We start from the raw sequence: 14383 nt of genomic DNA on the forward strand, positions 1-14383 counted from the left end.
CAACATGACGGATATCCCTAGATTCAAGGGGCATGAAAACCCTTTGAACCATATCCGTGCCTTCAAGGATTACATGTCTATCAAAGGCATTAAACCCGAGATGTTCTTAAGGATCTTTCCTTCATCTCTTGACACCATCCCAAAACAATGGTTCTATTCGATAGATCACAAGAAAATCGCTACTTGGGACGATGCCGCAATCGAGTTTGCTAAACAATATGCGGATAATGCTGAAATCCAAGTCAACATGCGCACATTAGAGGTTCTTACCCAAAATGACAAAGAAGGTTTCACCGATTTCCTAAATCGGTGGAGGAAGTCTAGTACTCAACTCGTTGAATGTCCGGATTAGGCTACCCTCGTGGAGAAATTCGTGGACAACCTAAAGCCCATCTATGCAAATCATTTGAGGTATCAAAACATCAAGACTTTCAAAGATTTGACCGTACTAGGGACAAGGATCGAAGATGACATTCGTAAAGGGCTCTTGTCCAAAACGATAGGTCGTGGATATCAAGGCTCAACAAGTCGTTCTTACGGCTCTACTAGCAAGACTAATGAAGTCAACCTTCTTGAGACATCTAAGAAGAGTACCCCTCCAAGGAAATTCACAAATCTAGGGGACACATATTCCAACGCTTTGAAAAGATTGATGAAACTCGGGAAAATTCAACCCATATGCCCTACGCCTGAACCAGAAAAGAAATCCAAGTTCTGGGATGAGAATTCGTACTGAAAATACCATAGAGGTAAGGGACATGATACAGAGAAATGCTACAAACTGAAAAACGTACTTCAAGACATGATTGAAGACGGTCGCCTACCAATACCACCTGGAGGTAAGCCTAACAACACTAAGAATCCTCTTGGAGTTCTAGTGATTACAGATGAAGAATCTACCATAGATTGTTCACATCTCATTTCCCCAGTCGAAGATGAAGTCCATGCAACAGAAAATGAAGGGTACTACTCCACCATTTCCCCAACCATCATTGATTTCATTGCATGGGCAAAAAGTGTGGATAGGCAAGTCTTGGAACTAGAGAGTGCAGTGGCAACCTTACGTGGCCCCAACGCCACACCTAGAGAACGCGCACCACTAGTTTTCTCTCAAAACACTACAATGCAAGAAGTAGTAGCTATGGTTGATGAACAAGTCGACCAAATTATCCAATTAGAAGCTGAAATCATAAGAATAAAGGAGCTTGCTACTATCAATAGAATATGGGCCGATGATGACGAAGATCTGTATCTCACTGAACACTACTTAGTCAAAATCAGTGAGGAAATAGTCCAGAATTGTGAAGATCAAGATGTAGATCACCTCACTCGTTCAGGACGCCCATACCAAAACACTTCTCAAAATGGTCCCATAGCAAATGGTCCAACCAATGTAGTCACACCAAGTGGTAATGAAGAAGGCTCTACCGACCATCTACTAAAGCAACTACAAAAGATAAAGGCTGATCTTTCAGTTTGGCAACTAGTGTCAAGCTCATTCTCACATCGCCAAGCTTTACTGCAAGCTTTAGCCAAACTAAATGTGGCACATAACTCCACACCCGACGACGTGGTCAACTTGGTCTTCCAAGAATCACCAAAGCTAAGTAATCCTATTACTTTCTCGGATGAGGATTTGCCACCCTTCGACGCTAGTCATAACTTGGCTCTTTATATCACCGTCATTTGATTAAAGAAGAATGTGCCAATGACCTTAGTAGATGATGGCTCCGGAGTCAATGTCATACCCTTGAAGACGTCATATAAATTAGGCAAGAAAGAATCAGATTGGACTCCTACCAATCAAGGTGTTCGCGCATATGATGGTACACGACGAAAGGTGGTGGGACTTGTTGACCTAACCATAGCCACATGGCCGATTGAGCGAAAGGTCAATTTCCAAATAATAGACATTGAGGCATCCTTCAACATACTTCTGGGAAGACCCTGGATTCACGCTTCCAAAGCGATAACATCCACACTCCACCAGAAAATCAAAATCCCACTAAATGATAAGGTTGTGACGATCACTTCGTCGCCCATAAAGGCAATCATCAAAAAGAAGTCAAGCAATCAAGTCCTTACAGATCCAATACATGAACTTGGGGACTTCCATATCATAAACGTCATAGAGATTGAATTGGCACTGCTATACTTCAATCCCTACTCTAACCTAGTGGTCAACCACATACTCAAAACCCAGGGATATTTCCCGGGACTGCCTTTGAATCCTATCCGAAGGAGCATCATTGCCCCTACAAGGAGGGCAATTCTCAAAGAATACCCCTTGGATTAGGATACAAACCCACCAAAGAGGAAGTTCTCGAGATGCTCGCTCAAATTCAAAACCGTAAGAATGTGGGAATCCAAATGCGACCCTATCTCCCTATCCTAAATGGATACTTCGTTAGGGAAGGAAATCAAGAACTCTTTCAGAGATTAACCGAACCTTGGCATTATCTCGAAAAGAAGTTAGCCGGAATCGAGATCTTTCACGATTGCTACTTCATTCCTCCAGAAACGGTTCCTACCGTCAAGACTCGTCAAGCACCTTGCCTAGACGAACAAGCCGTGAATCTACTATTTGGAGAAGATCGATTTGTTAGAGCCGCGCAGGACGCGATCATTACTATGATACTTCAAGATGATCACTTCAGCCCTACCGCGTTAATCACAGAAATCAAAACCAATCAGCAGAAAGGATGGGGAAAATCGATCAAGTGGACAAACAATCAAGGAAGACTCTTCAAGCTCACTACTGGAGAAGGAGAGATATTCAAAGGAGAACCAGAAGACGATGAATTCGAGTCAGAGTCAGAGTCGGAGTCTAGAGAGGTTCCTAGAGAGTCTCCTCCTGTCGTCATCCCTACTCCCCTCGTCTCTCCTAGCCTAGTGTCTAATAGCAACAGTAGTTCGGGAAATGTCCCAACAGCTGTCCCTTTACCGCCACTGACCACAGATCAGATGGCTTCTTTGTTTCAATTTTCTCAAATCTTAATATGAATAAATCAGGTTCTGCTTACTCTTCGTGTTATCTTGAATGCAATTCTGTTTACGATGATGATGAGAATGACCTATACCCTGACTCAATCGAGATACCTCCCTACATAGCCAAAGAAATACTACAAGAAGGGGAAGAGGGACCAGTCATAGAAGATACCGAACCCATCAATGTAGGAACTGAACTAGAACCCCAAGAACTTAGGATAGGGACAACCCTGAGCCCCAACGAAAGGACCAATTTCATAGACCTCCTACACGAGTTCAAAGACGTTTTTGCTTGGTCCTACAAAGATATGCCAGAGATCGACAGGGAGATTGCAGAGCATAGAATCCCAATCAAACCAGAGTTCAAACCCGTGAAACAGAAGCTTCGAAGAATGAGGACATAATGGGCTCTCAAGATCAAAGAAGAAGTCGATAAACAATTCAAAGCCGGGTTCATCAAAGTTTCCGAGTACTCAGACTGGGTAGCTAACATAGTACCCGTACCCAAAAAGGATGGGAGAATCCGTTTTTGTGTTGACTTTAGAGACTTAAACAAAGCAAGCCCTAAGAATGACTTTCCTCTACCACATATCGACATATTAGTGGATAATACAGCGGATCACGCGTTGCTATCCTTCATGGATGGATACGCGGGATAAAACCAGATCAAGATGGCCTTAGAGGACATGCATAAGACCGCCTTTGTCACTCAATGGGGAACCTCCTGCTACACGGTCATGCCGTTCGGGTTAATCAACGCCGGAGCTACATACCAACGCACCGTAACTATGCTCTTACATAACATGATGCATAAAGAAGTTGAGGTATACGTAGATGACATGATTGTCAAGTCCAAGGAAATAGAGGGACACATTACGAACCTTCGCAAATTCTTCTCGAGGCTACAAAAGTAATTCATGAGGCTCAATCCTCAGAAATGCACATTCGGAGTGACATCTGGCAAACTCCTGGGATACGTGGTTAGCCAACGAGGTATAGAAATAGACTCTTCAAAGATCAAAGCTTTAATCGAAATGCCGCAACCTCAAATAGAGAAAGAAGTTAGGGGATTCCTAGGCAAGGTACAATACATAAGTCGATTCATATCGAAACTCACCATGATCTGCGAACCCATATTCAAGAAGTTAAAGAAAACAGATCACACCATGTGGGATGATGACTGTTAGAAGGCTTTCGACCGAATCAAGGAGATACCAACCACCAGTGCTCATGCCACCCCAACGAGATCAACCTCTTGGTTTATATCTCACGGTAACTGAAACGGCCATGGGCGTCATGCTTGCTCAAACCATAGGAAAAGAAGAAAGAGCCATCTACTACCTTAGTAAGAAGTTCTTGGAGTATGAGTGCAAATACAAACCACTCGAGAAGATATGCCTCGCTCTTGTGTGGGCAACGAAGAAGCTACGCCACTACATGCTTAGCTACTCCGTCAAAATATTCTCCAAAATGGAACCTGTCAAATACTTCTTCGAGAAACCCGTTCTCAACGAACGTCTAGCGAGATGGACTTTGATGCTCTCTGAGTTCAATCTTAAATATGTACCTTTGAAAGTCATAAAGGGACGCGCCGTTTCCGAATTCTTCGCAGAAAATCCCATCAATGATACACAAACAATAGACACTTGGTCATTTTCGGATGAGGATATACTCCAAACAGATGTAGACTCCTGGGACCTCTATTTTGATAGAGCATCGAACTTAAGAGGATTTGGAATATGGGTGTTTCTCATTTCTCCTGAAGGCGAGCATACACCAATCTCTGTCAAACTCGACTTCGAGGTGACAAATAACGCTGCAGAATATGAAGCCTGTCTCATTGGATTGCAAGCGGCAGTAAGTTTAGGCATCAAGAATCTTCGAGTACATGGGGATTCCTCTTTGATCATCAACCAAGTTACGGGATCTTGGAAAATCCGAAGCGAAAGCCTGGCACCTTATCAAGCCAGAATAGACCAAGTAGCCCAATTCTTCGATCAAGTAACTTACTTACATCTACCTCGAGAAGAAAATCAATTTGCGGATGCTCTTGCAAAACTCGCATCTTTGATTAACATGTCGGATAGCATGGTAGAAATGCCTTTATGCATCGAACGGCGATCAGAGCCAGCTTATGTGCACCAAATCACCGATGAAGAGGAAATTACGGAGGAGCCTTGGTTCCAAGCAAACCTAAACTTCAAACTCAACGGCACCTATCCACCGGAAATGGACAAAAGGGGACAACGCGCTATCCGTTTACTAGCTTCCCAATACGTCCTCATGCAAGGAGAGCTATACAAAAGAACACCTCTTGGTGTAATCCTACGTTATCTTGATCATTCACAGGCACGAAAAGTGATGTAAGAAGTCCATAATGGAGAATGTGGCCCTCACATGAGTGGACCCATGATGGCAAAGAAAATCACACGTTTAGGATATTATTGGACCACGATGGAATTCGCTTGCATCAAATACGTGAGACATTGCCATAATTGCCAGATCTTCGGGAATGTGCAACATGTTCCTACCTCATTGCTTTACACCATGACATCTCCCTAGCCATTTTCTGCTTGGGGAATTGACATCATCGGTAGGATCACTCCAGCCGGAACAAGATTTCACTGTTTCATCCTAGTAGTAATCGATTACTTCACCAAGTGGGTAGAAGCGGCTTCCTACACCAGTCTTACAGCCAAGAACGTGGCAAAGTTCATACAAACCAATATCATCTGTCGGTATGGTTGCCCACATGAGATCATCAGTGACAATGGATCACATTTCCAAGCTGAGACTGAGCAATTGCAAGCCAAGTACAAAATAAAGCATCACCACTCCTCGCCATATAGACCACAAACCAATGGCGAGGTAGAGGCAGCAAACAAAAACGTTGTCACAATTCTCCAGAAAATGATTGACAACTATAGGGACTGGCCAAGCAAGATACCCTTTGCTTTATGGGGATACCGTACATCCGTTAGGATGCCCACTGGGGCTACTCTTTTCTATTTGACCTACGGCATGGAAGCCGTACAACTGATATATGATTTATTTGCACCTAATTTCCACTTTTCTTTCACGCATTCCGACTCATATCGAGTCGGTTTTATATGCCTTTCCTTGTATTTTGTGCCCAATCCCCGTATCTGTGATTTGGTGTATCCTCTTTCAGGAATCGAGTCGAGTATGGAGGAGTTTGGGGCAAGGAAGGCATTCTAATGCCTTTACATGAAGAAGAGGTGGGAATTGCTGAGTGTAGTGTTTTGCCGGCAGACCGGCAGAATACCTTCCCAACCTTGCCAAAGAGAAGGAAGAAGAGGACCTGAGTGTTGTGTTCTTCCGGCAGCCGGCCCACCGGTAGAACACAGCAGTTTGAATTAAATTGAATTAGAAGAGAAATAGAGGTTTGACCTCGCTACCGGTAGGAGCACCGGTAGCCGGCCCACCGGAAGAACGCAACATCACAAAGGATTTGAAGATTCTGAAGACAGTGTTCTGCCGGCAGGCCGGCAGCCGGTCCACCGGCAGAACACACTTGCCAGCTAAAATTCCAAAGTTGGAAGTCATTTTGACCGCCCTGCCGGTAGGCGAACCGGCAGCCGGTCCACCGGCAGGACGCTGCAGCTGACGGAATTGGGCTTTTCTCCTCTTTTCTTCTTAATCTTATGCAAGACTATAAATACCCCCTCCCTTAACCTTTTGTAGACACAACCTTAGACCTGAAAACTTTCCATAATTATTGTAATCTTTCCATAATCAAGCTTTAATCTTTCCTTAATAATTATTAATTACTTAGTGAAATTAGTTAGTGATAGTGAGAATCAATTGTTTACACTTGGTTTTTGAGGATTGTATTGGGGGATTTTGGAGGTTTTCCTTCATATTATTCAATCAAAGCAATCATCTTTACTTTTGTTGGTACATCTCTTCCCTTATTTACTTGTTAATCAATTGTTTACATTTTGGTTTTGTCTCTTATAATTGCTATAATCATTTCCATGTCTTCTCTTTTTGTTGATTGTTCTTCTCTTTTTGTTAGCTTGATAAATTTCAACATGAGTGATTAGTTACCCTTCTAGGGTTTAGGGGGAGTCTAAATCAGATTATTTGGCATGATAGATTGGTAGTTTTGAGTCTTTGGTGTAGAAATTGTCTTTCTTAACATTGCATATAAGGTGTTTGATGAATTGTGTGAGTGAGAACTTGTGCCTTTTGTCTTGATAGCTTAATTCCCCCATTAAATGAGAGTTTGTTGGTGGTCTTGTTGCATGTTTTAGAATGGGTAGTTGCTCAATGAGAGTTGGTAATAGCCTATAGGATAATCAAGAGATTGAATCCCGTCCTAAGACAAACCTACACCATAGGCTAGTTTAATCGACTTGTTTGCCCATAGTTCATTTAGATAACCCCGAAAACCCTAGTCTTTAATCAATCGAATACATATTTCTCTTAATTACTTGCATTAGTTATAACTAGTAGTCTAAACCAAACTCACCTCTTTACAATTTTTGACTAGACTTGTCTCTTACCTAGACTAAGTAGAAACCCCCGCCGTCTTTGCGTTCGACACCCGACTAAATACTACTTTTATTTGGGTTCTCTATAAATTGTTTTTGATAAAAGGAAGTGACGATAAAAACCTATTATCAAAATGGCGCCGTTGCCGGGGATGGTGTTAGGTTATGCTTAGTTTTTGCTTAGAGTCTTGCTTTAGTCTTATCTCAATTGTTAGTTTGCTTTAGTAGTTGTGAGTTCTTTGTAGAGTGTGATTTCTTGCCTTCCCCTAGTGTGTAAAAACACTAGGAGACTTAAGATTTGTCAAGTGTATGCCTAGAAGGAACCATCACCAAGCTCTTCTCTTCAACTCCGACCCCGAAAGGCTTTTTAGAACCTTGAGGACAAGGACTCTTGAGAGAGTAAGGAATAATTCCCCTCAAGCAACCTTTGACCAACCCAACTCACACATCCCACAAAATTTTGATACCACAATCCAACCAAATATCACAATTGAGACTTTAATAGAAAACCCCTTCCATAACTTACCTATTCCAAATAGCCCACCTCAATCACCACCACATCACATGCAAAATCCTCCACCACAAATGGCTCTTAGAGATCATAACCGGCCCAACCATAATGATTCATGCAACCCCATCAATTTTGGCACCTTGGCCCCAAACAACTTTGAAATGCATCCCGTCCAAGTCGGGTTAGTTGAGAAGGACTTCTTTGGGGGACATATTGAAGAGGATGCCCATGCCCACCTCCGGAAGTTTAAAAGAAAAGTTTCAATGATGAAGAAGAATGGGGTGTCCGAAGACAATTTGAGAATGATGTTGTTTCCGTTTTCTTTAACGGGCAAGGCGGACCGATGGTTGAACATTCACCCACCGGATACCTTCACGACATGGGATGCCTTGGCTAAAGCATTCATGGCCAAATACTACCCTTCATCAAAGACCGCCATGCTCCGTAACGAGATTCACACATTTCAACAAGAAGACGGGGAATCTTTAGGTGAAGCTTGGGACTGATACCAAGACTTGATTGCAAGTTGTCCCCATCATGGAATACCGGAATGGTATATCACTCAAACATTATTTCAAACTTTGCTACCAAGGACTAAGGAAATGGTAAATGCTTCCGCGGGGGGAGGATTTGATCATTTGAATGATGAAGAAGGAATGACATTGATCAAGAAAATGGTAGATTCGGAAGCAAACTATGGGTCTAGAGGAATGTTCCCCAACCCAAGAACTAATTCCGGAAATCAAACCCAATGGCCAAACAACAATCAAAACAAAAACTATGGTAATCAACAACAAGGATACCAAGATTTTGGTGGAAACCAAAGCAACCAAGGGTTTTACCAAGGGAATCAAGTGAATCAAGCAAATCAAGGATTTGGGCAAGGGTATGCTCAAGGGTCTCAAGAACAAGGTCAAGGATCAAACTTCAATAACAACGGTTCTAGAGCTAACTTCCAAGGGGGAGAAAACAACAACCAAGGTTCCAACAATCAGTATGACTATGGGTTCCCTTTACCCATAGCCAACCAACCTTACCAAGAACCCCAAGGAGAGCTCCCTCAAAATGAGCTTTTGAAGATGATAAAGAACATGCAACTTCAACATAGTCAAGAGATGGCTAATTTTGCCAAAGCTATCCAACAAGAACAAGCAAACTTGAGGGCTACCTTTTTTAAAGACATGAGAGAAATGGAGTCAAGGATGGCCTCTCACGCTATGGCTAACCCTCAAAGGCCGCCCGGTGGTCTATTGGCCCAAGGACAAAGCTCCAAGGACGCCTCAAATAATCACCATGCTCATGCGGTAGTGTTGAGGAGCGGTGTAGAGCTTGAGGACCCTTACAAGGACCTTGTGATAGAAGTTGATGAAGATCCCAAGGGGAATGGGTTGGAAATGAATGGTGAAGAGGAGCTCACCCATTGAACCGTCGGGTAAAGCTAGTGAGGTCGAGAAAGGGAAGAAAGCTTGTGAAGATGTGTCTAGAAGAGGAATTCAAGTGGACAAGGATCTTGATGGATATGTTGAAGACCTCCCTTATGAGGAAGAAGCTATTGAAGAGGTACCTTTGCAACATTCTAAAAAGGTAACAAAGAGTTCGGCTCCTCCAAAGGTATCTTCCAATTCCCAACTTATTCCTAAGATTCCTTACCCTTCAAGAGCCATTAAGAGTAGGGAAAACCTTAAGTATGCCAAGTTTTGTGATATGCTTGAGAAACTTGAGGTTACCCTACCCTTTACGGAAGTGATTATGAACATGCCAACCTACTCAAAATTTTTAAAAGACATTTTGACCAAGAAAAGAGTCTTGGGTGACCAAGAGATAGTGGCTATGGAAGAGGCATGTAGTGCTCATATCCTTAACAAATTGCCTACTAAACTTGGTGACCCGGGGAGCTTTTCAATCCCATGTGTAGTTGGTGGTGTTCCTATATCAAGAGCTCTTTGTGACTTGGGAGCAAGTGTGAGTGTTATTCCTTTGAAAGTTGCAAAAAGGATTGGCATTCAAAACTTAGCTCCCACTACCATGACTCTCCAATTGGCGGATAGGTCCGTCAAGCGTCCTATTGGGGTGCTTGAGGACGTGCCCGTCAAGGTTGGAAAGTTTTTAATTCCCGCCGATTTTGTTGTCCTTGATATTCCGGAGGATAGCCATACTCCCATCATTCTAGGTAGGCCATTTTTGGCTACCGGAGGGGTGCTCATTGATGTGAAGAATGGACGGCTAACCTTCCAAATTGAGGGCAATGAAATCGAATTTAACCTACCTAATTTGATGAAAGGACCAAAGATGAAAAGGTTGAGCACTATTGAGTTGGTAGATGAGGTAGTCCATGAGGTAGCCCATGAAGAAGTGGAGATGGAAAAGGTTTTTCAAATCTCCTTGCACGATGAGGCTATGAAGGAGGACCATGAAGTTGATGAGGAACTATTGAAGAAAGTGGAGGGATTTCTCCCTCCAAAGGTACAACTCAAATCCCTACCTCCCTCCCTCAAGTATTCTTTCCTTGATGAGGGAGAGGCTTTCCCGGTGATAATTAATGCTAACCTAAGTGTATCCCAAGAAAAGAGGCTTTTGCAAATCTTGAAAACTCATAGAGGGGCACTTGGGTATAGCATTGACGACATCAAGGGCTTAAGTCCGAGTTTGTGCATGCATAGAATAGTTTTGGAGGAGGGGAGTCAACCCAAGGTTGACGGTCTTAGGCGGATTAACCCAAAAATGGCCGAGGTGGTAAAAAATGAAGTGTTGAAACTTTTAGAGGCCGGTCTTATATACCAAATAACCGATAGTAAATGGGTTAGTCCGGTCCACGTGGTACCAAAGAAAGGGGGGTACAAATGGTTGAACAAGAGGATGACACCACCCTACCTACTAGACCCGTGACCGGGTGGCGCATGTGTATTGACAATCGAAAGCTCAATGCCGCCACCCTAAAAGACCACTTCCCGATTCCCTTCATTGACCAAATGCTAGAAAGGCTCGCGGGCCATACATACTATTGCTTCTTAGACGATTATTGTAACACCCCCATACTCCAAGTGCCTTACCAGGACCACTCAGGTATAAGGATGCCACCATCTCGGTTACCCGAGGCATGATATTCATAAGACAATAACGAAACAACTTTAAAAGAAAATAAAGTTTAAAGTGATTACATAGCAATACCAAACTGATAAAAAGAAATACAAGACTCTCAGACGGTCTACTGCTAAAACTATTAAAGCTATAAAAATCGTCGACACGGAAGACTTCTAACTGCCACGTGATGACTCATCCCAGCTATCCCATATGCGTCATACCATACCTGCTCAATAACTGCTCACCACCCCCGAATGGATCACCACAGTTTTTAAAACATTTAAACGGGGTCAGTACTAATCACACAACTCAATATATCAACAATAAGATAAACAGACAGCTTAACCGTCACACACACACAATCACACCAATCCCAACAGTCTCAATCATCGACTGTCCACTGGACCAGCCCTGCCAGTGGGGGACCGCAGCCGTACCCACCAAATCCTCGCTCCTCATAATGAGCGATAACCCTGTCCATTAATGTGCACATCCCCTTCCGTGGCGGGTTCCACGAAGGGCGAAACTAGGGCGTGAAGCCACTCCCGCAAGTGACCCCACTCAGCCGAGGACACGCCTCGAGAACCAGAGACAAACAATCACAATTAACAAACCGTCACAATACAATTACTATATTATTCAACCAACCACAACACATCAACAATCATCCCATTATGGGACTAATACTGAGTAGGAAATCCTACCTGGAAAGCACAACAGTCAGACGGTATCAACAGCTGTATCAAAAGGCTCTTCTACAAAACCTCCTCCTATCAAACAAACACATAAACACTACCAAATCACAATCTACACAAAACCCCCAAACCCCCAAATCCCCATATTAGGGTTTAACCAACTTAAAGGAAAAACAGTAAAAAGGGTACATAGATCTTACCCTCGACGCAAGGATCTCAACGGTATAACCAACGATGAAATCCGACACCTCTAGCTCCGGGATTTGCTAATGATGCGATGACATTTAACTACGTAACTCCTTTTCTCCTCACTTAGGTTTTAGAAAAGATAAAAGAAACTAAAAAAAGTGACGGACAACCTTTTATACTTATCTCGCATCATTTAACAAAACCCGACAAAACATCCCCCGTAAACCGGCTACTCGATCGAGTAGCTAAGGTACTCGATCGAGTGCCCCCTTACTCGATCGAGTATCTTAGTTACTCGATCGAGTACCCAACAGGTCAGAAACTAATTTAAAACGCAACTCACCCTTACTCGACAGAGTAAGGCCTACTCGATAGAGTACCCAAAGACTCATAAATACGGAGTATTACAGTCTTCCCTCCTTAAAAAGAACTTCGTCCCCGAAGTTCAACCCATACTCAAAAACAAACATACTTTCTCTCTTAAGACACAACAACCAACTAAGAACTCAAAACAAAACCCCAACCGACCAAACATGAAACCATGAACGCTTAACACCAACTCCACCAACTATACTTAACTCCACAACATGTCTCACGATATCGTATCAACTACATCATATTCTCTCTCGACACCAACTCCGAACACCACCAACTACTATCCTCTAACGCTGCTAGCTCCATAGTATCATCCACTATCAAATCCAAAATCAAGACACTCATAGACATCAAACGAAATGTTACATTCTACTACCCTTAAAAGGAACTTCGTCCTCGAAGTTTACTAACACTCATAAACATCATCATCCAACTGTCAACACTGGTGAAATATTCTCACACTCCTAAACATCGAACTACTACAAGCACGGTCATGACCTTTAACAAAATTAACCACAACACGAATCAACCTTTTATTCGACATCAAGATTCAAACTTCCAAATATATTACCATATGCACACCCATCAAAATCTCTTTTATCACATCCTACTCCTCTTAAGATAAATGTTACGTTCGCGTAACTCGCTAATACTAAATCCTAGATATATCTTTTCATTATCCTCATCACCACCGCATGTCAAAGATAACCACCTATAATCTAAACACTCGCCATGGACATATCCAAGGCTCTCTTAATTAAACAACTCTCATACTTCACTTCACTCGTCACACCACCTAACCTATACCACAAAATCCTTAGCTTAACCCAAAACTTCACTTGTTCCCTATTACCGCAACATGACACACCTCTCTATATAAACTATCTAAAACGCTTATCGGCAAAAGCATAACTCACGATCTACACTTGTTACGTACACTCACACTAGATCCTCAAGTTCCTTTCTTTCATTACTGCAAGACTTATACATAACTTAACACGACACTTATTATTCAACACCCTACACTCACTGCCTCAACAAAGGATTATGAACTACCTGCATATATCAGATCATTACCACACATGTTCTACGAATCACTTGCCATGACTATGACTACCGATGCCTCATCTTAAAACAAGATCAAAATTACTGTAACAATTTCTCACAACTGTGTCCCATCAACAGAATGTCACTATACCATGACAACAACGAAAACATGTACAACTCTCTTTCATATCATACTCTACCCTCATTACAAAACTTAACTGGTAAGAAATATCGATAACAAAACAACTGTCTATCTGTACAAACTGAAACTCACAGGAAGCAACATCAAACAAAACAACAATCTATGTATGACTGGTATGTACTTTCGAAACTCGAATCATAATCATCCCGCCTACTCCACCACAACCGGTGACGGCATCACAACACCGCCACCAACAACCACACCGCAGTGCGAAAATACCCGCATCACAACACTAAATACCGTGCCCGGATCACCACCTGAGGCACCACAACCGCACCGATAGACATCACAACTTACTCAAACCCATAAACACTGACTCAGCATAACTTCTCAGACAAGAAAAACTTACTCAAATCCACTTCATTAAATCACAACGCAACATATTATATGGATAAACAGATAAGCACCTCATGAACATCATCTCTACCATTTCACGGAATACGCATGTGTTATCAATACACATAAAATTATAACTAGCCATGCCAAATCAATCAAATTATTACCTTTTTAGCCTCATTCCATCAGATTGTCGTACCCTACATATATCACAAATATTCATATAACATCTTTATAACTATCACACCATACCGCTTCTCGTGAGGTCAGAACCTCACACAAACATTTATACACATCATAGACCCATAATCACATCCAACTAGTCAATCCTGATCACGTAAGTTACCACTCGATAAAGGTTACCTGTCGCCCGAGCTTAACTCATATGCCCCTCATAACATATTTTCCCATTCGCATAACCATCACCTCATGCCATACCATT

The 14383-nt window shown here is 42.5% G+C and overlaps 1 non-coding gene across 1 annotated transcript; it reads right to left on the reverse strand.

Annotated features, from left to right (window-relative positions):
* Positions 1–8453: 8453 nt before the first annotated feature.
* On the reverse strand, positions 8454–8560 carry LOC141593196 (small nucleolar RNA R71). The gene has a single exon (XR_012521300.1). It is a non-coding gene; the product is annotated as a small nucleolar RNA R71 (small nucleolar RNA).
* Between the last annotated feature and the right edge of the window lie 5823 nt (positions 8561–14383).

Source organism: Silene latifolia, chromosome 7, assembly GCF_048544455.1.
Source record: "Silene latifolia isolate original U9 population chromosome 7, ASM4854445v1, whole genome shotgun sequence".
In the NCBI taxonomy this organism is placed as follows: Eukaryota; Viridiplantae; Streptophyta; class Magnoliopsida; order Caryophyllales; family Caryophyllaceae; genus Silene; species Silene latifolia.